Raw genomic sequence first — 27,848 nt, forward strand, 5'->3', positions numbered from 1 at the left:
GTCACTGGATGTCCAAATTATTTAACCATGCTGTAGGAAGGTTTATCCCAAATGAATAACTGCTGCCAAAATCATGGATTGAAACTAAATGCTAAAAATGCATTATTGTACCCTTTTGGAATGTCATCTACCCCAAGGAACTACCTCATTGACAATTGCCCGTAAGAGATTTCCCAGTTGTTTGGGATTTGGGAATTTATGTGAACAGTGACCTAACTTTTGGCCAACATGTGTCTGTTGAAAGAAAGTCCTTCTATATTGCACAGCTTGTAAATAAAGTGAGTTTGTCCAGATCTAGGGGTGTCATTGTCCTCCTTTATTTAGCCCTCATTGGGCCAGTCATAGAATATGATGCCCCCTTTGGCATGTATCTGTCCAGACACATGCAACAACCAGAATACCCACAGAAATACCTTATGGAAAGGATACAAAGTCTGAACAACATATGCTACTTGGACAAACTCAAAGTCTTGTCACTATACTCAGTATCCTACAGACTGCTAAGAGTTGACCCTTGTCTGGCATACATACAAGGCATCCTCTGAACCATCACTGATGGATTTACTGCATATCGACAAATCAAACGTAATTGGAAATGCTTTGTATAGGGATTTAAACCTCTTCTGCAACATCAAGAAAATGGTTTTAGGATACATGTGTATCTCACAGAGGATACCACTACTGTGGAACAGACTCCCCATCTTCATAAAACAAAGTTCATCCCTGTCCACATTCAGGTGCAACTTACATCTGTGGATGGGTAAATGAACATTTAGCCTATGGCTGCACCCTGTAGAACTAATGGACACAGGCAGCTACTAAATGCTTTATGCCATGCATGGGTCCCCTCAAATTATCTAAGGTATGATCCTCGTTTTTCTCATTAGGGTTAATATATAATAATTGACCATGTGATGGGTATGGCTAATCTATATCCAAATGGGTATGTTATTTAAAGCACAGAAAAGGAAATTAGCTAAGCTTAAAATTGCTGACAAGGGCAGCTAGTCTAGTACTTAACTATGAACATATGGACTTACTATAGTGTTAAGAATGGCAAACTTCTGACACCAACCCATAGGCCTTATATAACCTGCCAGTGGGTTTGAAATCAGATAGGAAGAACTGGATATAGTGTAGTCCAAAACTTTGGATTTCAACATGGATTATATAACCTGTTAATGGTCTTGAAATATGAGTGAAGGACTGAACATAGTGCAGTATAGCTCAGGACCTCTCCACTTCCATGTAGATTCTCTGCAGTTAACAATATGGTGAACATAATAATGTTAGTGGAAGATTTTTGGGGAAAAAGCCTCTGATTGGAACTTTGTGAATTTGTTTGTTTTGTGCCTGAAATGCACAAATATCATGTTACTTGCACAGATTTTAAACAAAAAAGTGATTGTTCTAGTAGTCAGAGTGCTATCTGTTTAATGAGTCATAATTTGATAAATTTCATCAAGTGAATAATGGCTGAATACTGGATTGTTATTCAATCAGTAGAACTTCATATTGCTGGATAGGCTCTGTCCTTGCTCAACTCTTATACACATTTCTGAATGAAAGTTACTGTACAGGTTTTCTTATAATAATGGATATGTGCTCATTCAGTAATTCAAATTCAGTGGCTAGATGTAAAGGTGAGTTTTATGACAGTTACAGATGTGGGATGTCCTATCAGATATGTCTAACTTGTTTTCAAATATTCTTTTTCAGAATAAGAGAAATGGCTTCATCAACCCAGTTAAATCAAAAATAAATTGAAGACATAAGAAACCTAACTCTAACCCTTACAATAAAATTCCTAACCCCAACCCCAGAACCCAAACACTATCCTCAACTATAACCATAACCCTAAAACTGCAACTGTAATCATAATTTTAATCTTAATCCAGACCTTACCCCTAAAGCTCTAACCTTAAAATCCAACCCTAACCCTACCCAAAATCTCTAGCTCTAAACTTAATCCTAACACTAACCCTAACCCTAACCCTAAAACTAACCATACAGCAGTCTTCAGATAGCATAACTGCCAATTACACTACTTTCTTATAGCAGCTTCTTGTCTGGTAGGAGTAGCTATAGTCCAGTTACATACTTTGCTTTGCTGTTCCCCTGCAGATTTATTACACTATTTGTAAGCATATTTGGTGGGGGGTGGACTGCAGGATTTGTGTGGTCACTGGAGGAGTCTTACAGTACTGACATTCTCCTCAAAGTTCCTGGCCACAGAACTGAGTGGGAACTCGCACTACTGCCAATTTAGTTTACTTTGTGTTAGGGGATTTAGAATAGGTGAGGTGCTGTCGGATGGTTGCATTTTTAAGATGGGACCTCTGGATTTCCACTTGGACTGTTTTGCTATCAACATATCAAGCACTGGAATCTTAAAGAGAGATGCTGGGGAAGGCATATACTGCCACATATCCATATGTCTATGAATTTCTTTTCTTAACGTAAACAGTTTTGGTGTACTTTGGTTTGGGCTAATGATTTCTGGTAGCCTAGTTTTATTAAAATTCAACTTTATTATTCATGATTTAATGGGTCATGCCAGTCTAAAAAAGCTATTTTACAGTAATGATTTAATCATAAAAAACATACATTATGATTCATTAGACTTACCTTGGTAGCCTAAAGGCCTTGAGTATAGTTATGAATTGCAAATGAATGAAACACATTAATGGACCTCCATGGTAAAAAATAAATAAAAGAAAGAAAAATAAATGTTTCTCTGCAATATCTTAATCTTCCATGTAGTTCTAATATCCTGCTGCAAAGTGGTTGTTACTGTTTTATAATTTGCTCTATATTAAAATGGTGTGATTGGGATGTATGCTCATGGTGTTCTTTCAATTACTTTGTATTCTGTATCCGTAAAATACCATATTTTATTTCCATTCCTTGAGGCTGCAGACAATTTATTCTGTTTGAAGTGGAATACTGTGTTTCCTCCAAGTTTCTGTTTTGGCCATGGTAACACTGTAGCTTTAACAAAAATGTTCCCAAATGTACGGTTGTACCCCTCTATAAAATGTTGTTGAGGTGAGACAATAAGTAAGTAGATAAAAAAAAATGTCACAGTGATAGAACTGTGTTTAGAGACTCCCCCACTGGCACTGGTCAAAGGCGAATGAATGTAAGGTGACTGGAGAAGAAGATGGTTAGCGAGAAGTGTCAAAAAGACAAAAAAATGAGATTTTTATCACATGAAACAACTAAAAAATTCCATTTGATTTTATTTAGCTATAACTTGAGATCAAATATTACAGGCTAACACTTGACAAGCAACAAAGACAATGTTACTGTCTGTTTTTTTTGTGTAAGTACATTAACATGGCTCAGTTAATGCAGCCTCTACATAATGTATTTTCCAGTCCCCTGAACTAAATATCAGAGAATAATACCTTTTGAAGAATCAAGGCTATATTCTTGTATGTTATATTTAAAGGGTCCACCACATGACATCGCATATTCATAAAATAAAATGAAATATTACATTAGCTTATATTCAGCTATAATGTGTCACTGTTCAGTATTAGAGAATAGTGCTTCTTAAAGAATCAAGACCAGTTTGCAATATGTTGCATCCTTTCTGTACAATGTGCTAAATGATACTTGCAAATGTAAAATAAAGTGAAATATTTATTTTACCTATCTCTATTATTGCTTAGTATTGGGTATTGCAGTACAGCAGTTTTCAAACAATAAAGACCATGGGCAGGACTCACGATGGCTTGCACGGAGTCTAAGAGCCGTGTAAGACTCCATGCAGCCATCGCAATCCAGGAACAGCCCGAAATGAGGTAGATTAGTGATCCACGAAGCTGAAACCAGCCCGTGTAAGAGTTGTGTTAGTTGCAGAAATGTACTCAGTTGACAACTGAGTATGTTACTGCAAATAACACAACGGAGCCATGACAGCTCCAAATAAACTGTGCAAATATTACAGACAGCATGCCAATGGCCAAATATGTGGCCATTGGCATGGTAAACCGATGCAAACATGAAAAAAAAAGTTTTTTTTTTTTCGGAGATCGGCGATGTTTAAACGCAGCACAGCTCTGTGCAAATGGGCTGCGCTATATAAAACTGAAAAATGAAGGTTTGAAACCCACAAATGTGGGTTTTATATAATGCATGGATTTGCAATGCAGGGACTAGCAGACCAAAAACAACATGGCCACCGTATAGTGGTTGCTAAGGGGGGAAGCTGAGTGTAAGACATGTAACTAAGCATTAGTAGGCAATCCTATGTAAATGAATGGTAGGATAGTGAATCACACTGTCACATGGCAAATGAGCACAGTCCGTGTAGTGTAAGAGTTAGATAAGGGGAGTAACAGAGTAGGAGCTAGGTGACATCACAGGGGGGAATGTCAGGAAGAAAGCAAGTTCATTGGAGCAAAGTGGTATGTGAAACATATCAATCACACAGCAGAAAAAGAGGAGTGTCAACAGATAAGCATGGGAAAGTCAAGAAATGGAAGGTGTACACTGTGGCCAACACCAAAGTTTCTTGCTGTACATGCATGCACGCGTGTGCACACTGGGAGCCGCAAGTAAGACAGAGTGCACGCGTGTAACACAGAATAAGAATGTAAGAGCCTGTTTACAGATCTGTAAACCTGTTTGCACTGGTGTTCGTGCGTTTTAACCTGAATAAGCAGATTCTAGTCCATGTAAGCATGTGTGCGCGCGTGGTAGCCACTGTGAGCGTGTTTTCGCTGGTATGCGCACTGCTCCCCCTGAGGAAACAGAGAGGAAAAGGAAGCAGAAGAAATAGTAAGAAACTAGCAGGGAATACCTGTAGAGGTAGCAGGTGAAAACAATTAGAAGCAGACAATTACACAGGCAGAATACAAGCCCAGCCCAGCACTTAAAACAATGCAAACAGCATTGCAGTATGTTTCTCTCAAGAGACACTGCAGGACAGGAGTAAGCTAGTAGAAGTGAAAACTGAAAAAGCTGCACTCAGACCAAACATGCTAGGGGCTGCCATAGCTGTCATAAGGAGACATAGGAGACTTGCTGAGGGTGGTGACAATGGAAATGCTGCCAGACAACCCACAGTGAGGAGACGGAGAAGAGTGTACAGGCCCAGGGTCACCTACCAGGGGTTACATGAGCTGGAGATAGTGGAGCACTATAGAGTGGACAGAGACCTCCTGCAGCAAATTGTTGAGCTGTGCAGGCCACGCCTCACACACAGAACCAACAGAGGGGAACCCATCCCAGATGAAACCAAGGTATGTGTTGGCCTAAGAATACCAGCAACAGGTACCTTCCAGAGACCAACTGGTGATATGATGGGGATATCACAGGCATCAGCCTCCAGGGTACTGCATCAGTTCCTGGATGCCATGTCAGTACATGTCGGTGATCATGTATATTTCCCCAATGCCCGTGAGGTATTGGCCAGCAATATGCATCTCTTCCAGCAAATAGCGGAATACCCTGAGGTAGTGGGTGCAATAGACTGCACACACATATGCATCAAAGCACCAGCCAGTGAGCGGGGTAGGGCCTACATTAACCGCAAGGGCTTCCCCTCCATCAACTGCCAGGTAATGTGTGATGCCCAGGGCATAATAATGAATGTGTGTGCTAGCTGTCCTGGGAGCTACCATGATTCCCATATCTGGCATTTGATGCAGCTGTACCAGACATTTGCCAATGGGGACATCCCACATGGACACCTAGTGGGGGATGCAGATTATGCACTGGAGCCGTGGCTGATGACACCCATCAGAAACGCACACACACCTGAACAGGAACGCCATAATGAGGCACATGCACAAACACATAATGTAATAGAGCATGTGTTTGGGCTGCTCAAGTCACGGTTCTGGTGCCTGCACACATCTGGTGGAGCCTTGCAGTACTCACCAACTACATGTACCCAAATTGTCATGGCATGTGCTATGCTACATAATATGATCCTGTGAAAACAGCTGCAGCAGGACCAGCATAGGGCTGGGACAAACAGCCCCCACCATTGCCAAGGCCATCACAGGCAGAGCGTGACTCAGAGGAGGAACAACCTGAGCCTGCCCCAGTAGGCAGAAGGAGGCATGCCCAGTATGCCCTGGCCTTGGCAAAGAGGCAACGCATAACACATACACTGGCTCAGTAGGAACCCTGGGAATGATACCCCTCTCTGACTCACTCATATAGTAACAGGGATGCCTAACATGACATAACCTGCTCTCAAACATGTACAGGGAGTGTAGTATGTGCATCCAACAGAGGCAGCCCTGCAGCACCACCTGAGGCATGATTGCCATGTGTTAAGCAATGTAACACCATCTAGTATATGCAAACATGAAGACCCAACCTAACATCTCACCCTCACCAAGCATGATGCCACACTATGAAGACAACAAGATCAAGTACAATAATTGGCTGAGGTATTGCTGTTAGCAAGGGGAACACATGGCTGACAGCCTGGGCTGACATGCCGAGCAAGACATGATGCCCCACCTGCTAGGGATGGCACGCACCCAGCACACCTGGCTGTGTAGATACTGGCAAAGGCTGCTGTTACCCCCACTGTGCCTGGAATAGGTAAGTCTGGAAACACAAACCCACCAACATAGGTAGCACAAGGGATAATAACCTGGACGTAATGCTACCCAATGCTAGAAGTCTAACCTGCAAGGTGCATGCAGACCAAACCCACCACAGCATGGAGAATGGTAATATGTGTTCTGTAACAGAAACCTGGGCAAGGCCCAGAAGAGCACCCTAATACTACCAGGTTATGCCTCATACCATGCTCCACAGCTCCAAAACATGGAACACACGACAATAGGAGTGTGGATACCAGAATAACCACACCCCCAGGTTGGTACCACAGCAAGAAGCAGCATGGACTATCCACGGGCAAGTAACACTGTCTCAAACTGTGTACCTGTTTGAAGCCTGCTACAGACCCCACACACAAACCCAGGTACCCCAGCCAGCCTTCCTGAAGACATTTCAGAGTATGAATGTCCCAACAAATACCAAACAAGGCACACACAAAGTATGACATAGGTGGCAATCCATTATGTATGGAAGAATTAATCATGGACCTAGGGACATAAGTGGATGGTAACCTGTCATGTGACACACACATTGTCAAGGTGGCCAGGAAGACCTGCTATATTGTCCACCTTAATATGAAAGGATGCACATGTAGAGCTACATAGGTCACTGTGCCCCCATACCCTTCCCTTATCAGGCCCATACGTGACAACTATGCCCCAGTTCAGATGTACCTTACCTTACACATGCAGCAGTCAGAAAGACCCCAAATGTACCCCACCAACAGGATAAAGGGTCCAAACATTGGACATCTGCAGCCCGGCTGAAGAAACCACAGCCCAATTCAGAAGCATACTGCACAGTCAGAGGTGATGTATGCCTGATGTACAAAGCCATGTCCAATCCAGAATGAATGGACATGCTCCACTGCAGAAACCCCAAATCCAGCAGACACACCACAGTGAGATATCTGAACCTCTACACATAGATTAATAGGATGTGCTGGAGGGACAGATCCATAACCCAGAGGCTCAGGACACTCTGGAACAGAATCCCAGTCCATGATAGGCTGAGCTCCACACACAAACTCAACAAGAGAAATACGTTGAAGTGCATGGGAGATAGTAGGTGTACACTGGGGGCCATCCCTGTGTCACATCTAGGAAAGTAAACCCTACGTGGGCATAATATGCACATTGCAAGGGGTGTTGAGACCCACTCACAGTCTGTCCATGCTCAAACAAGGCCAGGGCAGATAGCCTAGTATGAACCTATGAACCTATGATGATACAAATTGTGCAGGACACAAAGGATTATTACACAGCTGTCCTACCTGATGGTAGGAACCATGGTGATAACCCACAGATATGCTCTGCAGCACTCTAATATCACAAACAATACACCAAACCCAAACACATTGCCAACATCCTACCTAACAGATTCTTTGCAAACTCCCCACCAACACCTAACTGCCAAATATCTATCCCAGGAGAGTGCTGGCCCCCCGACATTGCAGATGCTGAGGTAACAGCCAGCATCCACAAAGCACAGCACACAGCATCAATGGTACCAGATGGTGTCCTGGGTTGTGTCCAACAAGTACTGTAAGAAGAATGGAACTGCAAATAGCATTACTGTGCACTATCAGTCCTACCACAGGATATGTACCCAAAGAGCGGTGTACAGCAACAGTGGTCCCACACCACAAAGGGGGTGCCTGAATGGATATTGCAAACTATCACCCCTCAACCCCGAATATCTAGGTTGGCAAAGTAATGGAGAGGATGATCATGGATCCCATGAATAACGAGATTGGCTACCCACAGACATTGGACCCTACCCAGTGTGGCTGTCATAGGGCAGATCCTGCCCCGTACACATGTCTGACTCATGTGAAACATGCACCAAGCCCAGTAATGTGGGGAATGTTGATCACACAGCCTATCTGGACCTTGCTAAACTCTTCCATACAATACCCTAGTTGGCGGTACAGATAAGCTCACCAGCCTAACTATAAACCCCTATGCAAGTAGATGGGTTGCAAACCAGCTCAAGGGCAGAACTGACCTGGCAGACATGCTGGAGCCATGGCAGACTGCAAACTAGGTACAACTGGCATCCCACAAGGCATGGTCCTGGGACCCCTCTTGTATGCTATATATGTCACATAGGTACAGGCCAACATGGAAGGACTCTGTCTGAACAGGTTTGCAGAGGACTACAAACTGGCCACCATATCAGACCCTCCAGCTGACACAAGCAACCTACAAAAGGCACACATAGAAACACACAAGTGGTGCCACAGCCATGTCAACAAGCGAAATGCAGAATAGTGTATAGTCAACCCCTGTGGAAACACAGTACATGGCCAGAAATTACCACATATGTGTTAACCCAGTAAGTACATCAGGAGCAATAAGAGACCTGGGGACACAAGGTGATAGATATCCTGCATGTGACAACCATGTGTCTGTAGTGGTTACAGAAACATACCATATACCCACCTAATCATGAAGGTAAGCACAGCTTGGTTAGGGTAGGTCAATGTGCCTCTCCAGTCATCCATCAGCAACCTCACAATTGTGAACAATGGCCCTTCAGGGATGTACCGTAGCAGACACCTGCAGCAACTGGAAAGACCACACAAATACCCCACCAGGAGGATCACAGAGCTGTAACAGATGCCATGTGTTGCCTGAGTAAAGAAACTGCAGCTCCACAAAGTGCCATACTGCCTGGCTGGAGGTGAACTGTGCCTGATGTATAGAGCCATGACCAACCTGGTATCAATGGACATTTGGCACCATGTAAACACTGAATGCTGGTGACCTATGCAGATGACAGGCCTGAACCCCAGCACAGACATAAACAGGACATGCTGTACTGATTGGTCCATAACCCAGAAGCCCACTCCACTCACAACTAAACTCCCACTACAGGATATCTAGGGAGTCCCTCAATGACTGTCATTCAGAGGAATCATGATGACTGGATGGGAGATGATAGGTGTACCCTGGATATCATCTGTATGTCATGGGTAGACAGAGGCACAGCACACTAACCTTAAAATATGTCATGGCAAACACCAGTAAATGTGTGTGTTGAAGGACAAACACTCTCTGACTAGCATTACAAATGGACTAGGGCACATGGCCATTGTTTGTCACTGTCCACACAAGTTGTGGAATACATTGACAATGTTGGACAATCATGTACTAAGCTGTCCATATCTGAACAAAATGCAACATGGTCATATCTGCACAACTGGTCCTCAACCAGTCTGGTGTGCTCACTATAAACATTACAAGCAGTGATAGGACTGAAACCGATTATACTGTCCACCACAGTGAAAGTTCTGCACCAGTACACTATACAACAATACAACTGTTTGGTTGGCAGGAAAGGATGATGACAAGTGTATGCAAACTATCGCATGGCGACCCTGCAGGCACAGCATAATGCCTGTTAGGTTCAGACCCACAGCAGGTGGGCAGTAAGAACACAACCTGATGTCCAACACTCAACTGTACATGTGATATATAGATGGCGTCCACACACAAACAGAAATGTGGTGGTCCACAGATCCAAACATAAGGAAAGGACACACTGGGCATGCTCGCACACTTAGATAAATGAGATGTGGCAGTCAAGAAGCCATACAAACTGGGAACTGGGCATGCTCACACACTTAGGCCATGTCACAGTTCAGCAGTTGCACACACATATCTGGCATTTCTATGTGTTAACTCAGGAACCTCCCACAATACAGACATCTGCCCAGTGCACACAGTGAAGTTACAAGAGAGACATAAGTAAAGTACTGGATCCCACTCATATGCAAACATCTCCCACAGTACACACGTTGTTTATAGAGATAGGGAAGGCTATGGCAATAAAGACCCACAAACAGTATATGAGCAACAGATACTTGCATCTGACAGGTAAACATATGACTGTAGAGTGTAATACCTGACTGTTGTCCCAAGGGAATACAGAAGGCTATCCACAGTGTATTTGGCATCTGCTTCCACAGTACAGTAGGCCACTGTGCCTGTGCAAAGTTAATGCATAGATATGCTCTCCCCCTCACTGATGGATAGTAACAGATGTATATACCTCTTCATCCATAATGATGTCAGCACACTATACATATGTCAGGAGCAGAGATTATCTCCAGTAATGTGAATAGCACGCTCCGCTACTGCGTCTCTAACAAGTGTCATAACATAGTTAGGTAGGGGTTTGAATCATGCAAGTGACTGTGTGTGGGGGAGTAGTGTGTGCGATTCCATGTGTATGAAAAATGTCCCTTTTGGCAACTATTACTACACAAAACATGCTGCATATTCCACTGTCTAAACACTGATGATGTCAGCACCCTATAAGTACAGCAGGAGAAAGCAATCCCCTCAGTAATGCAAATAGCGCTCTCTGCTAATGCGCCTCTCACTAATATAACATAGTTAAGTAGGGGTTTGAATCCTGCAAGTGCTCAGTGTGTGGGGGAGTAGTGTGTGCAATTCCATGTGGATGAGAAATATCCCTTTTGGCAACTATTACTACACAACACATGCTGCATATTCCATGGTCTAAACACTGATGATGTCAGCACCCTATAAGTACAGCAGGAGAAAGCAGTCCCCCCAGTAATACAAATAGCACGCTCCGCTAATGCGTCGCTCACTAGTGTGATAACATAGTTAGGTAGGGGTTTGAATCCTACAAGTTCCCAGTGTGTATGTAACTGTGTGTGGGGGAGTAGTGTGTGCAATTCCATGTGTATGAAAAATGTCCCTTTTGGCAACTATTACTACACAACACATGCTGCATATTCCACTGTCTAAACACTGATGATGTCAGCACCCTATAAGTACAGCAGGAGAAAGCAATCCCCTAGTAATGCAAGTAGCGTGCTCCACTAATGCGTCTTTCACTAGTGTCATAACATAGTTAGGTAGGGCTTTGAATTCTACAAGTGCCCAGTGTGTGTGTGACTGTGTGTGGGGGAGTAGTGTGTGCAATTCCATGTGTTTGAGAAATGTCCCTTTTGGCAACTATTACTACACAAAACATGCTGCATATTCCACTGTCTAAACACTAATGATATCAGCACCCTATAAGTGCAGCAGGAGAAAGAAATCCCCCCAGAAATGCAAATAGTACACTCTGCTACTGCGACTCTCACAAGTGATCTAACATAGTTAGGTAGGGGTTTGTATCCTACAAATGCCATGTGTATTTTTGTCACACAGTTTGTCCATGTGTGTGGGGTGTTGTTCCCAATATTGCATGACATACATTATATCAGTAATGTCAATGCACACATGATGTATGTGTGTGCCACCTACACATATGTACCTGTGAACTGCAAGAGTTCCCATGTCTGAAGCCTGCCTCATGTGAATACATGGAATATGCATCAGACAACTGTATGACTGTAGTGTTCTGTGCAGGGGCTGCATGTGGTATGTGACTATACTGTGTGGGTTGTAGATGGTGTCATCCCACCAGCGAGGGATACATGATTGGTCTGGAGCATATTGTCCACATGGCGATGAACAGGTGCAGCATGTTGTCACCACTTGTGGGAGGGGTAACAAGTTGTTCCATAGCAATGCAGGGAATGAATGATAAGAAACCTTCAGATAGGGTCTTGCAGCTAGAATAATGCTCACACTGTATGTTTGGGTAGTTGCAGTACAACCATATAATGGTGTGTGTAGAGAGTGTCATATTCCCAGTGTTGTCAGGAAGGCCAAGTGGCTTTCCTGGGTATGGGAGTGTGGTGTGTGCCAGGCTATGAACCTGAAGGCAGTCTAACCCACTGTGTGTTGCACATGGAGAGGCTCTGATGCTTTGTGCAGTGCCACCAACTTGGGGGTGTGTGTATCTGAGGTGCCTTTGGATACATCCCCCCTGTTCTGTTTTGGTGCATGTGTAGGGGGTGACAAGCATGGTATCAGGAATGACCTGGCACTGATGGTGTGCACCTGGGAGCCTTGTACCAGGAGTCTGTTACTGCATGGATATTGTTGTACCCCATGCTAAGGACAGTTTCCACTGCATGCATCTTGAGGTTTACACTGCTGCTGTTGAGTAGCATTGCTATTAGTGTCCCATCCCGTGTGATACCTGTGTAGGTGGCTATGTAATGTCAGCCTTGCATACAAAGGCACTATGTGTGTAGCAACAGCCTCTGCCAATATACAATGGCCCATGGGTGACAGGTGCAAGCTGTCCCAAGCAAAGCAATGTGGCATATCCAGCATGTAATCCCACACTGACAGGCATTGGATCCCCTTTGGATGTCACTGAAAGATACATTAAGTGCAGAAACCAATGATCCTGTCTACATATTGTGGCAGCATTTATGGTGAGGGTGAGATGCTACTCAAGGCCAGGGTCATACCAGCCTGTGCCACAAGCTCAGAGAGCCCCGCTATGTCCCCTAACATGTAGTCCAGGGAGGTGTGTCAGAGGTCATACACACTGGCACAGACAATGACTGAGTCATACTTCTACATGCCTTGGAGTGACCGCTTTGCTTGTGTTATGTGATGGATCATAGTGCCCGACGGGCAGCTCAGCGTGACCGTCACCTTGTTCAGCCTGGGAGCAGGACCACCGTGTACGTGACAATAGAGGTACCTCATACAACCGTAGCAGGTGTGTTGTCTAGCCGTATGGCCTGACACTGTTTGGCACACAGGCTTTGTGAGCTATGTGTTGCATGTGCTCTGCTGTGGTGTAATGTTTGCTTGTGTGTCTGCTTTGCAGGTGTCAGCTGCTCAGGCAGGATGCTGTTCTGAGAGCCCAATAATGTAGCTGTGTGTGTCTGTGTTTGGATTGTGGTCGTGGCAGGTCTATGGGAGACTGGTACTGTATTCACTGTAGTATCCCACTCCACCTGACAGGGAATGCCAGTGCTGTGTAAACAGAGCTTAGCCCCCAGTTTGGCTATGTGGTTGCATCTCTCACATGTGTTATACATGTATGGGAAGGGGAGAGGGCTGTCTGTGTACATGAGGCAGCTGCAACATTGCCACATGACTCACAGATTCACCAACTGGACCTGAGAGTAGATCGACAGGTGACCTTTGCACATGCTACCATAGCATTGTAACTCCCATACTAAGTAACGACACATAGGGCCAACGGGGAACAAGGTACTCAAGGTGACTATGTGAGGGTGTAGTGCTCCTGATTTGTTAGTGCTGGCATATATGAATGCTGTCTTGAGCAAATGTGAGGTAAGTCATATGCAATGTGTTACAGGCAAGCTACATGCAAACAGTACAAACAGTGGCGTTGTGTCAAGTGACACATGGACAGCAGTACAGTAAGCAACACAGATGTCACTAGGGATCCATAGAGGCACTGTATATCTGCACTGCAGGTGGAATTAGTGTTTCAGAAACATAACAGGCAAACATGCATACAAACAAAGCTACAGTCAGCAGGCCTGTATGTAGACTATGCTACAACAAACAAGTTGTACGACTTCCAGTATGTAACAGTGCATATATGCAGGCACTCTAAGCCAGTACCCAGACATTCCCAGGTCAGACGGGCTGGGTCCAGCCACACCCCCCCACAAGTGTATAGACCATGTACCTTCATAATGTTGAATAACTGGCCTGATACCCAAGTGCTCATACCTGTAATAATACACATGTCAAATAACAGACACTGAGCCCTCACTCAGCAGTTCCAGACTTAGTATGATGTATGCTACCTGTCCTGGCACCACAGTATCCTTGACATGTATGGACACTCTCCCTCCTGTCATAGTTAGTTCTGTTTTTTGGTGCTGTTATGCATGGTATGAGGTGTGACCTTGTAGTGCTAGTGTGCTCTTGTAAGCCTTGAACCTGTTGTGTAGTACTGCACAGATGTCAACATCCTGAAACATCTGCATTGCAGAGTCGTGTGTGGACAGCATGCAACTTGCAGCTGACACAGCCATCATTGAGTATCAATATGTACATTGTTGTATCCCCTGTGCTACCTATGTAGGTGGCCATCCCTTCACAGCCTCACCACCAGTATGCAAAGATGTGCAGACAGAACACTGTGGTAATTACTATGGGTGTACAAAACAATACAATGACATTCATACTGTAACTGCATCAGGCATGCTGGTATATACCCACAATGCCATAATTACACTGTACTGTTGTCAACATCATACTATTACAATACGTCTATGTAGACACCCTGTGCATCAGCACCATGTTAACCTGTTCCTGCACCGATTTTACAGATTGCAGGAGGTGGCACAGTTTCATCATATGCACAGGGTATGTACCTGGTATGCCTGAGTCTGCCACTGATACAACCAATTGACATGTCTGTGTGTGTGTGTGTGTTGGTGAGGGACAGCAGTACAAGATGGGGCAATGTTAATGCAATGTGTGCGTGTATGCGGTAGCCCTAGGTGTTATCACTTTGCATGTGTGTATGAATGCACACAGTCCCACCTCATGGCTGCCATATACAGGTGTTTGTGGACAGCCACAGACTGTACCTGCCAGGTCATACAGATCACTGTCTGTGGCCACGGACATAGTACCTGTGCCTGGCAGGGGTGCTACGGACCGTATCAGGTACCAAGCCAGACTGGGTACTGTCATCTGAAGCAGGTGTTTGTTGACTGGAGACAGGTCCCTGTTGGGACTGTCCAGCACCACGTGCACATGGTCTCCTGGGGTGGTCCGATGGCACTGTGTGAGTGGCCACGGCCCTGTTGTCATCCACGATGGCTGCCAGCTGCTGCTGTTGCTGGCATACGGCCACGTCGACACCTCAACCGTCCACCGTTGCCCTGGCTCATGGACATATAGTTGTGGAACAGATCTAATGTGTCCCCCCAACGTCTGTCAATGACCTCGGTGAAGTTGTGGATGGCAGCCCCAACATCACGCATACTGTCACTCATGGCTGTGCGGCATGCTCTCAGCTCCCTCAGACCCTGTCTGGTGTACCATTCCATATGTGACTGTGCCTGCATTACAGCCCGAAACATAGCTGGGGTTAAAAGACCTCTGTGGGTACGTCTGACAGGGGCGGTATGCCCACGGATGCTCCCACGAGAACCCATGGACGTCTGCCTGTGTGGTACCATGTCAGGGCCCTGGCCATGGCTGCAGTGTGGGGATGCATGTGCCACCGGTACCACATTACCCTGGTCAATGCCCACTGTATCCTGTCCATCACCTAGGGACATTGGTGACAAAGGATGTATTGGCAGGATGACTGTGCGCATTGATGGGGTCGACAGCTGTGTAGTGTCAATTGACTGACCAATGACAGACCCTGGCACACCTACCTGTGCCATTACACAGGTATCATCATCACTATCCACAGCAGCTGATTCAGGTTCCCTGCTGCATGACACCAGAGCAGCACCAGAACCTGTGGGAGTAAGACAGGAAACACAGTTTACAATGTGTACACAATGCCACCACTGATGCACACATGCGCACATGCACACATGCGCACATGCGCACATGCACACCTGCACACATGCACACATGGGCACATGCACACATGCACACATGCACACATGGGCACATGCACACATGCACACATGGGCACATGCACACATGGGCACATGCACACATGCACACTTGCACACATGGGCACACGGGCACATGCAAACATGCACACATGCACACATGGGCACATGCACACATGCACACATGCACACATGCACACATGCGCACATGCACACATGCACACATGCGCACATGCACACATGGGCACATGCACACATGCACACATGCACGCATGAGCACATGCACACGTGCACACATGCGCACATGCACATATGGGCACATGCACACATGCACAGATGGACGCATGCACACATGCACACACCTCAGTATATGAGATATCAACCCACAGACACAAACACACCTGCAATCAAACACATAGCACTACTGCTTCAGCCTATTATTACTATCAGTATACAGAGTAGTGAAGGTAATGGTATTACACACTCACCAGCATGGATAGGCTGCCTTGCTGTTACACCAGAGGGACCTGCGGAAAAGGGACATTTATCGTCAGTGGGCACAACTGTGCCTTTGATACTGTGGGCATGATACAGTTCAGAAGTGCAACAGTTAGCTTCCAAAGGTGTACTGCAGATAATGAGGTTATCAGTAATGCACAACAATTACCAAGATTACAGCTACAAATTGAGGACACACCCCACACATGCATAACCTAACAGTGTACAGAATGATCAACTATACACATGGCATGTTACCTGCATGCTCTGTGTCCTGCTGCTGTGTGGCTCCAGCCTCCATCATTACTCATGTATGCTGTTGTTGTTGCTGCTGTGCTGGAGCCACAACACTCAGGAGTAGTCCCTCCAGTCTGGTGAGGGGGATGTCTAGCCACCCCACCACCTGTGGCAAGCTGCTGCCTGTGGATATCCGATGCATGCTGATGGACATTTCTAATTAAATCACTGCAGTGATGGCGTACCTGCTCATATGTCCGGTTATGTGTGCCTATGTCATTTACCCGATGGACCAGGTCTTGCCACAGTGCAGCCCTCTCCTGTTGGTTCTGGCTTGTGCGGGAAAAGAGTACAGTGAAATCCCGCTCCAGGCTCTGGTGTATCTCCTCCTTCTCTGCAGCAGAGTAGACTGGGTTCCGCTGGTGAACCATGGCCCTGAAAAGGAGAAGGGAAATATGTCAGCAATATCTGTCAGCAGACTATAGCACACATACTACACATAATATTTGACTGCAGTGATATATCTTAGGCACCATATACAGCATCTGTCTGTCTATTGGGGGATACACATGTACATGACCAGATATCAGTGCTCATCCGACAACTGTGCAACAGTACCTGGCACACTCCATATAACAGACTAGTATACTGCAGCAGTCAACGCACTGTTTCAGGTACAATACACAACCTCACACTGGGGGTTTGAATCAAGGTACTGTATGGGGAACATTATCAGCCCATGCACTGCACACAATGCACGTTACATATTTCACTGGTAATGCACACTACTCTTACTTGCCATAACCCTACCTACACCACAGTGACATACAGAGTAACACAGCACAACATATGGCAATGTAGAATGTGTTGATCGCAATACCCCACACACCTGTCTCTGGCCTCACACCAAGGACACACACTACCATGACAGACAGACAGTCATAGTGAGCAATCACACCAGTACACAACATGCACCCAGTCACTAGCACACTCATTCAATCTCACATATTCCATTTGCAATGTGTTCATGGGTGTGCATTGTGTCCTAGGTAGGTAGTGTGCTTTTGGCCCTGGGCCTACAGCAGTATACTGTTATGCTACCCAGCCCCTTGTGACACATGTGTTATGATCGTACCTGCTCCTTACAAACAGTTAAACAGGGTGACATATGGCATATTACCTATCAGCATAACATTCAGCAGGGGTATGTCTGACATCTACTCATGGGGAGCCTTGCTTCTTAATTCTGTGTGGTCTACTACAGGGTATGTCATATCTGTGGGTAGGGTCCCGTACCTCCACCATGTGCTCTATACTGCAGTGACAAGGATGACAGACATAGGTAATTTGTGTTGTGGATGTTGGAGGTGTTATCATGGTTGGTAGACAACTGTCATGGGTGTGACCGAACTATGTATATCCAGCAGTGGTAACCTCTATGTAGGTAGTCTGTGTGCACTCTGTGGTGTTTGAGTGCATTGACACAGTTACTTGCATATGCCTGTGTCCTTCACCATATCTGTAGGTGTCATGGGAGGTACATACCGTGTAGGACATTGTGAGGTGTGGAGGGGTACAGTGACCTACACGTCCATAGCTGACACACCATGTCCGCTGACACATTCCATGTACAGGTATTACAGGACAAGTGTGCCACTGTGTATATTGATGTGGAGCCTATTGTACACTTGTTGACCCTGTTCCCCCCTGACACATGCAGTGGTGGGCAGGCATGTACATATGTGGAGGTTACTGGTGTCAGTGTTTTTGAATGGGGTATGGTACTCCAGTATCCACACTGGTGTTCACTCCATAACTGTGACACCAGGCACCTGTAGCAAGACATCTGCACACATGTGCCTCATGCAGTCTATATATGTATATATATATATATATGTATATATATGTATTGATATATTTATATCTGTATATGGATATATATCTGTTTGTATATATGTTTATATAATATGTATATATAGATGTAGATATATACATATAGATGTGGGGAGAGAGGGGGAGAGAGTGAGAGAGAGACACAGGGTGAGTGTGAGGGGGTGGGACAGAGAGTGAGAGAGAGTCATATACAGACATATCTGTTGTCAGTCAGATCTATCTGTATATGTGTAAGTCTCTACAGATATCTATATATGTATGTGTGTATTACATATATCTGTACATACATATTGTACCAATCTCAATGTCTGTGCAGTAAGAGAGAACCTGGTTCAAGGCTCCTGAGAGCACACCAGCGGTACCAGGCTATACCCCGTATCATGCGTTTTGGCCCCAGGACTCGGGACAAAACAAAAAGGGAGGGGGTGTGTCCATATTCATGGAGGACACACACACCTCCACATTAGTGGTAACACATGAAGCATCACAGACCATCCAGGTGCAGATAACCGTAGGCAAACCTGCTGTACAACTGGTAGCATGTTACAAACCACCCTCCCAATCTCAGGGACCACAGTCAGTCTTCCTGTAGACATTGGAGGATATGAATGTCCCACCACACACCATCATATTGGGATACTGCGACTACCCTAACATACACTGGGTGCATTATTCTACCCCAAACACCCTAGCACAAAGGTTCCCGGAATTCACTATGTCAAATGCAATGGAACAGCTAGTCACCTCTCCCACAACAGGAGATAATATACTAGACCTGATCATCACAAACATGGGGACAATGTGCTACACACTGGAAGTATACCCCTCACTAGTCACATCTGCCCACAGACTAATCCCCCTGGATGTACATATCCCACCTCCCCCACAACACAAAAGACTACAGTGGGAAACCTCTCACATGCCAACTTTACACGTCTTATAACTGAGTTGGTATCCTTAATGCCCACTGGGCCAGTGTAATCCACTTCCCACAATGCAGACACCTTTACATATGCTTCTACAGACATCTCCAAGAATGCATGGATCATGCAATCACAAATGAAACCATGACCCTCTCCACCAAGGGCAGGCGTCCTGTCTGGTGGACCCCAGCATTAAACAAATTGTATAAGAACAGAAGGTAGCTACTGCACGGCAGAGCATACTTCCATAGAGCTACGGCATCTGTCATCAGCAGTAGTAGAAATATATGTTTTGTCGTACAAACATGCAAGGCCAACAATGAGAGGGACATCGCTATGGTCACTACAGATAACCACAAGGCCTTCCTCTGCTATGTTACACACCTGGGTGGGAACCCTCAGTTGTGTTCACAGTTAGTTCACAGTGACATGCACTACACTGAACACGCAGATAATGCCAACAGTCTGGCAAACAGGTTCAGTGCAGGTTTCTCCCCTCCCTCACCCGCACATGTGGAATTACTTATCCCAGCTGACTGTAACCTCCCTGTCATCTCAGATGTCCAGCTGGGAACCACCCCCAGCGGAGTTGTAAACACAGCATCAATGGGACCCAACGGTATTGCAGGTTGCATGCTATGTGAACTGCAAGAGGAGCTACACATGCACATTACATGCTATTCAGCCGTAGCCTTACCACAGCATATGTACCTGGACACTGGCATACAGCAACAGTAGTCCCACTCCACACAGGAGGCACCTCTATAGACCCTGGTAACTACCGCCCATAGGCTTAACCAGCCTGGTCTGCAACACTATGGAAAAGATCATTATGGTACCCATACACAGAGACATTAGGGACTTAGACACTTGATTCCACCCGGTTTGGCTTTGTAGAGGCAGATCCTGCCTTATGAACCTGGTTGACCTTTTCAAATCAGTCACTACAGCCATTGCTGAGGGCACAGCGGTCCATACAGCCTACCTGGACTTGCCTACAGCATTCGACACAGTACCGCACTCTGCCATCATAGACATGATCAACAGCTGACATGTAACTCCATATGTCACATGATGGGTTGCAAACCAGCTAATGGATAGAAACCATATAGTCAACCTCACTGGTGCCATGTCAGACTCAGAGCCAGTCACATGTGGTGTCCCACAGGGCTCTGTCCTGGGACTGCTCATGTTTGGCATATCATTCTCAGATGTGGAAGCAGACATGGGAGGGTAGTGGCTGACAATGTCCAAATATGACTGCATACTAGGCACCATAGGCGATACACCTGCTGACACATACATCCTACTGACAGGCCTCACAGACACCAACAACTGGTGCCAGAGTCATAGCCTGACACTGCATGCCACGTAATGTATACTCATACCCTTTTGGACGGACAAGGTACCTACATATTATCACATAGACAATAACCCACTGAGTACAGACAAAGTAATCGGAGGCCCGGTGACACTGTGCAATGCTGACCTCTCATTTGACACCCACGTTGCCAAAGTGGTTGGATGGACTTCCTACCTTGCCCACCTTATCATGAAGGGATTCACATCCACATCAAAAGGGGTCATTGTACCCCTATACTCCTCCCTTATCAGGCCCATGACTGTGTACTATGCCCCATTTGGTATGTACCTCACCTGGCACTTGCAACAGCTAGGGGGACCCCATGAGTACATCACCAGGAGGATTAAGGGTCTGCAACAACTGCCATATACTGCCAGACTAACGTAACTCATGCTCTATTCCATAGCATACTGCCTACGTAGGGGTGATCTGTGCCTGATGTAGTAGGCCATGTCCAATCTGGTAGTGATGGACATGTTCCACCTCATACAATCCAAATCCATAAGAAGCACGACAGCTACAGATTTAAACCTCAGCACACATATGAATAGGACATACTGTAGGGACAGATCCATCACTATGAGGTTTCCCATACTGTGGAACAGGATCCCAGTTCATGTTAGGCAGAGACCCTCACTGACACTCTTCATGTGCATTCTTGACAAGTGGATGGGAGATCATAGGTTTACAGCAGGGGTCTTCTTTGTGTCACTACTAGAAAGAGGCACAGTAAACTAATGCTATTATGTAGGGGGGTCTTCACTGTGTCACTACTATACAGAGGCGCAAGTTTCTAAATCTATTCTATACACTGTCTGCAGATAGCCTAGTACTAAACTATGCCACTGTGAAACTATATCTGTCTATGTATTTCTACATCCCTCTCTATCTATGTATACACATATGCTTATTATATATATATATATATATATATATATATATATATATATATATATATATACATACATATCTCGATATACATACGTATACACATGTTATATATATATATATATATATATATATATATATATATATATATATATATATATATACTCCTTTTTAGTTCCACATATGTATACACACAGTAATGTACTGCTGAACACCCATTACTGTACAACCTACTTGTACATTGCACTACAACCTACATTGCTATGTGCACATAGCTACTGTCACATACATATGTATGTGGAGCCTTCAGTGACAGTTTCAGTATGTCCCCGTCCCTATGCACATCTTTATATACATAGATACAGACCAATAACACATCTGGAGGGTTCACAGTATGTAGAGTATTATAGTAGTACTTTACATTACCTATGTTTGTTGCAGCTGTTTGTGTAGGCTTGCAGTTGCTTGGCCTGCTGTCAGCCTCTTTGCTTTGTTGTTTCAGTTTTTTTTTCTTTCTCTTTCTTTCTTTCTTTCTTTCTTTCTTTCTTTCTTTCTTTCTTTCTTTCTTTCTTTCTTTCTTTTTTTTTTTTCTCTCTCTCTCTCTCTCTCTCTCTACCTCCAGCGGGTGCAATGACAGTATTGCATGTGTGGACTGGGAGTACAGGATGCTTTTGTAGGTATCTGCACATGTCCATGTGATGGCCTCTGCACCAATTGTTAGCCAGCATTTACTAATTGCATGCAGCCTGTTGTGTAGTGATTGCAGTTCTCACTGTGATTACATGCCTGTGCTATAAAAAGGTCTGTTAGGTAGGCGTAGCCTTTTCAGATTATCAGGGTGGGGACCATGCTGGTTTGCTGTGGACACTGTTCTGTGAGTGTAAGGGTTGCTACGTCTGTCATATTTCAGGCTGTGTTGTAGACACTGCAAGCATGTTGTTCTGTAAGCTGAGTATTCCTTCCTCCAGTGTCCTGTTCTCCGTGTGTATGTAAACTGACACCTACGACTAGTAATACTGTGTATATGGGTGTGAGTGCTTTCCTGTGGGGATTGTGGTGTAACTGGTATATAGCAGTGGCTCTTGCAATCTGTTCCTATGTCTTCAATATTGGCCTTTACATTCACTCCTTGTATGCCTGCTAGGTTTCTTTCCTGTAATGTGCTGCTATGGCTTTCCTATTTTCCATTTACATTCACAGCTTGTAATGCTTGCTAAATCTGTTTGGCCAGCAATTCCCTATGTGTTTGTTGTGGTAGGGTGTTACTGCATGCAGTATGGTCTGGCCATGGTGTGGGCCTTGACACTTACAGGGGTATTTGATCATGCTGCTGAGCAGGCCTCAGATACTCTCCGGTGCATCTTTTATCAGCCTCATGAAATGGTACATAGCAGTGGGTTACTCCAGTGACATATTCTGATACTCTGCAGTTGTGACTGTGGGTTATTTCAAGCATATGTATTAGTACACCATTTGTGCCGTGCAGGTGGTGCATACCTTCAGTCAGTCATAGTTACCGTTGCATGTGTAGTTACACTTTTCTGCCTACTGTTAGTACATTTGACAGGGTGTCAGTGGGGCACAGTTGACATTTGTTTTCACATTAGGGACATCCCTGTAACTCAGTCACAGTTGCAATGTCTGAACTCTTAACTATTCAACTATGGCAGTGTTTATCCTGCTCTGAGTATATGTGTGGCTTGCCAGATGCTACTGTGACATTATTACTTAGTAGCTATCAAATAGCATGACTTTTTCTCAGCACACAGTACTATTTTACAAATCCACTTGATTTGACAGTAAATATACATGACATGCTTTGTGTACTAGACTTGCTATATTCCCTTTACATTAATTCCTACTATTTTATGATATATTTCTTTCAGCACAATGTTCTTTTATAGCACTCATGGCTTAGTGGTAAGTCATGCAGACTAGTGTTTCCAAGGTCCTGGGTTCGAGTGGGAGGTATTTTATTTTGCTGCTGGGAAAACTACAGGCCTTGTCATTCAGAGTGACTAAGGCACTTTTAAGCAGTTGTAAGTGGGTTAGCACTGGTTTGCTTGGAGGTCACACATGCGCACTGCCGCTTAGCTTCGTGCACACCCGCTTACTACTGCTTAAAAGTGCTTACTCTCGTGCACACCTGCACTATTTTCTTTGAAAGAAAAGAAAATGGGGAGATAAGAAAGTGGTGAAAAAGGGGTCACAAAGAGGGTAGGACAGTAGAGAAACAAGCTCGGGTTTTGCAGGAGGGATGTAGGAAAGGCCCATAGCTGCCCATTTCTTCGTCAGCAACAGCTGTGCATATGTTTGTAATTTGGTGTGAAATTTGAAACCTTCCACCCCTGAGAGAGGTGTGAGGACAACAATAATATTTGTTGTACAGCCAATTGTAATTGCCAGTTTACATGTCCAGCAGACATGTGTGCAAAATGGGCAGCTATGTATAGGGCGTAATTTTTTTGTGGGTACAGAGTGCCCTTTTTTTTTTTTTTTTTTTTCAGGTGAGAGTGGTATGTCAGGTACAGGAAGTCGGTATAGCTGGGGAGGTAGGTAGGGGAGGTTAAAAGACAAGACAAACAAGACGCATACAGGGGTGGTGTATGACACATGTGGGGAGGTTACACAATTGACGGGGACGGATGTTTGGATATCTCGAGCCCATGAGCCCACAGATGGCAACAGTGGAACTGAGATCCCCACTCACGGGCAGTTGCCACTGTGCCTTCACTGCCAAGGACGTGGCTGTGCTGGGGGCTGTGTAGCCTGGGCAGCAGGCACACCCATGAGCTGTGCCACCCGTGCCTCAAGCTGGCATAGGGGCCCAAGCACAGCGTGCCGGATCTCTCTACGCACCACAGTCCGGACACTATGGAGGGTGAGTGGATGTTCTCCTCCGGCCACGCTTGCAGAGTGGGTACGAGCCCCATCCCCTGCAGCGCTTCCACCTGCAGGTGGCACAGGGCCACCGGAGGAGGGTTTGGCCTGGCACTACTGCCAGGTGCACTCGTCAGCTGAGGTGGGAGAGGTGGGTCCGCTGGAACCCGCCTTCCCTGTCGTCCTATGTTTTGCATTATGTTATGACAGTTTGGGTTAGTAACGTACAATACCATTCACAATTAGTTGTAACAGCATGCATTAGTATTCCCATTAACCAAACATCCATAAATTCAAGCCATTGAACAGCAAGCATAACACATGCAAAATTTCAACAGCAATACACAATCCAACAACATGCAGGGCTGATTGATGGGAACAGGCCACCAGGTTTGGATGTATGAACAGGGCAGATGCATCAACATACATGCAAATATGTATGAACCAACAGGACAAATGTCCAGGGGTGTTAATTGTGAATGCAGATACCCATTTCACGTGGAATGGATTATTTGCGGTTATAGGGTAGGGTGAAGAAATATTTAATTAACAACTTCAAATACCTATACATATGCTGTACATTTCTACTAGCTGCAGATACATACACACTACAGGTCTGCCTACAGTTTCCTATGTGATAACTACTTCAGGTTGGTGATAGGAATGTTACTGCTACATCAATATACATTTCATATTTATTCATACACATTCATATCTGGCTCTGTTCAGCTACATCATCCTGCTACATTTGCTTTATATAGCTATAGACAACTGTGGATGTTTGGTATTTCAGACAACCATACTATCTGCATATTGCAGACTGAGAGCAACATATCCAGATTTTGGGACACACATTCCAGCTTCAGTACTGTTTTCAACACATGTTGCTGTTTGGTTCTGCCTGTCACATTCATTTCATTCTGTACTGACTGCAGTATACTTTATTCAGGAGTTATTACTACTTTATTAGTGGATTCATACCTCTTTCTCACACTCTCTCACTTGTTTTATTTTTACAATTCAGGATGGTACTTAATTTTAGGCTTTATTGACATGTTTTACCTTTAGTTATAACAATCCTTTCCAACAGTCTCACTTATGTCATGTTTCAGAATTTCATCAGGGATATATTTCACACATGTGTTTTACTCAGCTCAGCTTCTGCAGCTGTACTTTTTAGCCTGCTGCAGGTTATGTACTATTATATTACAGGTGGGACATCTTTATTTCAGACTTGTTTCATTTTTATGCTTGGATTACAGGCTGCATCACACTTTTGTAATCAAGCAATACTTGCAAACTCTCTTACACTGTTACTTGCACATTTCATTAATTAGTGACTACACTGCACTCTTTTGCTAACTGTCATACTTATATATTTATTTGCAGTTACAGGGAGAGAATTACTGACCTGCCTGGTGGCGCAACCACACCAGCCTATCGCCATAGGCTCGACAGTTCGCAGAACGGACACCTGCAGCTGTAATATAAACAAAATAATATTGGAATACACATCTCCATAATATCAGCTAGGTTAATTTCTTACATAAATAATTACATGCAACTTACTCAGTAGTGGGGCGTTGGGCATTTGCCAGGCCTCCTGGATCCAACGGTTCAGTTGGTCCTGCATCCGTCTCTTCAGGTCCGCATGGTGGTGACGGACCTGCTCACCAGTCCTTGGTATTCCTGTGGCACTGGTGAGATCGTGTGCCAACTGGTCCCACGCCTCAGCCCTATATGCTCCCCACAGTACCTGGCCCTGCATGAGTTGGGCCTCATGATTATGGACGAGGAGCCAAACCACATATTTGGACTCCTCAATGCCCCACCTCTGTGCTCGGAAGCAACTACCCTCTCCTACACCTGACATCCTGGCTGCAAGTCAGTTTCACAATCGGTTATGCTGTGTATTCCCACCTATGGGGCTTATATATGCCGTTTTTCCCCGCACTTATCTGTGATTGGCCATTTTGGAATGGTATCAGCTTCACAAAACCTGCTTTGTCATGCTCCTCTTTCTATTCATTCCTATATATATGCTATTACTACATTTCTAAATGCAACTGTCATGGCTTAGTGGTTCAGTACTTTGACTATGGTGCATGGTATTCTGGGTTCGAACCTGGCCATTGCTTTTTATATTTTATGACTGTCTACACAGGCTAGGAGGTGTGTCTGTGTAAAGGCAGTTTTGATACAGCTTACTCATCGTTGCCCGTCGGTTAGCTTGTTGGCGCGGTGCGCAGCTCCGCGCAAACAGATCACGCTGGTTTACGCTTGGCTTGGCTGTCATCCCACATATTATGCTCAACTCAGCTACAGGCACACAGTTTCAGCGTGTGAAAATGCTGCTCAACCCCGGGCACTCATTTTACACCTATTAAACCACTGCTCACCTACGGGCACTCATTTTACACCTGTTGTAACACTGCTCACCTACGGGCACTCATTTTACACCTGTTAAAACACTGTTCACCTACAAGCAGATATCCTCAACTTGTTAGACTGTAGCTCAGCTATAGGCACATCTGCCATTTTTTATTTTTTTTATCTCACATTTCTTCAAAATACATGGCCCATTCCATTACATTTTACATAAAATATAATTTTATATATGTACATATATGTCAGGGACTTGTTTCGTGTTTATGTCACTAAAAATAAAAATTGATGTTGTGGGGGCTCGAACCACGACTGCCTCCTCTTCAGCCGACATCTCTACCGCTACGCTATTGCTTCTTGGCTTACTTTGCATATTTAGTTCTTATATGCTTTTCCACTGACTGCTAACTGTGGCTTAGCACCGGGCACGCCCACGCAAACGAGCGCACTCACGGGCAAACATCTTTACAACTTATAAAAAAAAATATAAGATGTTCATTTATACATTTTATGTTCATAGTCTGTGGGGGCATGTGTTGTGTTGTGTTTATTCACATTTATACGGACTCTGTCGTGGGGGTTTACTTTCGGGACTTTTACTCTTCTGGGGGCATGTCCGTTTGCAGGGCTTGCCCTACGGACACGCCCCCTACTGTCTTTCATGGACCGTGTTAGCCTTAGGTGTGATTCAGCATGCCCTCATGCATATGCATGACATGCTGACGTCACACCG

This window comes from Protopterus annectens, chromosome 4.part0, assembly GCF_019279795.1.
Source record: "Protopterus annectens isolate FY-2018-M chromosome 4.part0, PAN1.0, whole genome shotgun sequence".
NCBI lineage: Eukaryota > Metazoa > Chordata > Ceratodontiformes > Protopteridae > Protopterus > Protopterus annectens.